This window comes from Centruroides vittatus, unplaced genomic scaffold (genome assembly GCF_030686945.1).
Source record: "Centruroides vittatus isolate TY-2023 unplaced genomic scaffold, ASM3068694v2 contig_355, whole genome shotgun sequence".
NCBI lineage: Eukaryota > Metazoa > Arthropoda > Arachnida > Scorpiones > Buthidae > Centruroides > Centruroides vittatus.
This window is the reverse complement of record NW_027122178.1, coordinates 382,155-384,499: the sequence shown is the minus strand read 5'-3', so window position 1 is coordinate 384,499 and position 2,345 is coordinate 382,155.

Below are 2,345 nucleotides of genomic sequence, written 5' to 3'. Positions count from 1 at the left end.
TGCAAATGAGTGAAAAAATAGCTCGCTTTCATTGGTGAAAGCGAATTAAATTACATTTAATTTGCTTATTGAATAGTTTATGATTAATTTTATTTAAAAAAAAATTACCAAAAAATTAACTTTTAGTAAGGAATTTTAAGTTTAAATTTAAAAATATAACTAATTCAATTTATTTATTTATTTCTTTTTTAATTTAGAAATATAATGTTAATTTTTATATTTATTGATTAAGTACAAATATATTTGCGCTATAAAATTAATTAATATGTATTTTAAATTTGTAATTTATCTTAAAAGATAAGATTTGAATTTTATTTGTTAGTATTTTACGAGGAATTTGTTGAATAATTGTTTTATGTCGGAAAAAAAGATTTAAAAATATGTATAAAAATTTTTTTGCTTACTCAAATTCAGATACGAAATAAATGTACTCTTAGTTACAGTCAGGGTTACCACTCCTTGGCTTTAAAACCCAGATCTGGGTTTTTCGATCTTCTCTTGGTTTCTAGGTTGTTTTCTTTTTTTAATTTTCGTAGAAATTTTTTTTTTTTTGAAATATGATTTTACATATACAGTACAGTCTCGATTATCCGACCTAAACGGGCGGGCAAACCGTCGGATAAGCAAAAATGTCGGATAATAGAGAAGAATTAAGAAAAAGTTTATTAAACATCAAACTACTTATACTTTTAAAAATTAAGCACATAAACATTATATTTTACAACAAATCAACAGAAAAGAAAATCGATACATGGTAATATTATAGTAATTTCTAGTATGTATAGTACATTGGTTCTTGATACCATTTGCTGGTTCCATTTTTACATAGTAAATTACACAGAATCTGATTACAGATTATTCTGTGTTTGCCGGTAACTCTTTGGCATCTACATCACTATCATGGATTGATTGTATTCTCAGATGATCTGATTCGTAGTCACTGTCAGGAAGAAAAATGTCGTCATTGGAGAAATTGTCATTTTTCTCCAAAAGATAAATTCTCATAAGCAACAGGATAATGATATAAGTTATTTTATATTTATTGAAATAAAGTGACTTAACTATTGAATCGTCAAAGAACAGGTTGCTTGTTAAACAAGAGATCAGTAGGAAAAATCGTAGCTGTTCGCTGTATGAACCCGAACCTGAACTAATTAGAGATGCAGTACGAGCAGTTTGTCACCAAAAGGTATAAGAAGCGACAAAAAGAGCATAAAGATTGTGCAGTACTGTTAATGGAAAAAGAAGAACAGAGTAGTTGTGAAATAACATTAACTACTGTGTAAATTAGGTAATAAATGGTTTTTTGAATTTGTATTATAGTGTCTGTAATTATAACAGCCAGAATGTACTATGATACTGTATTTATAATTACATTTTAATCATGAATTTTTCTGGGTAAATAATCTGGGTTTTTAAAATCCCCATCTGGGGTTTTTCCCATCCAGACCCAAGTTTTTTCATATGTCGCGAGTGGCAACCCTGGTTATAGTACTTACATACGGGGATACTCTTCTCATGTGGAACGACGAACTTTGAGTCACAGACACTTAACTATAGCATATACTGTACACGTTATAGTTTTAGCATTGTTTTCACATTATGTGAATTTATGTTGTTTGAAGTAGATGCTGTTTAAAAGGCTTTCATATTTGCAAAATCAGTATTAAGTTCTGCTAGTCTAATTTTTGACCGATTTCATGTTCGATTGAAATCATGGCAATCCCTTCCAATCAAGGCCGTCTGAGGCAAGCCAAGTTTATGCTGCCCTTTTTTGTAGTTTCTGGAATGGTAAGGACAAAAGAAAGGCAATAACACGGTTTTATAGATATGTGACAATAGAAATGAAATAAAGTTTTTCGTAATTTTTTACGTGCAATTATTTATTAAAGACAAAAAAACGAAAACTAATCTCACATAAATTCAAATATGTAATAAATGTTATTTAAAAAAATTGACCATCAGAAGAAAATGTTTTTACTTTTTCGGCTGTTATATATAACAGAGGGAAAGTATGGTCATCGGTCAAAAAATGACCCCCTCCCAGATTTTTACATTTTTGGACTCGAGTCTTTGAAATATTTGAAATATAAAATACTTTCATTTCAATTATTTTTTTAAAATTAATATGAAATTATTTTGTTAGTGCCCACAGGATGGAAAGAATTGGAGGGAAAAAAGTAATAAGGAATTATGCTCTCTTTGAAAGATTACACGCTATCTAATGTGATGGTCTAGACTCTAGAGCAATAATGCCAAACTTTTTGATCAGGTGGGACAAATTATGCATGCAAGTCACGCTGTTTGATGCATACTGGAATGCATCCACGAACCACGAGAATACC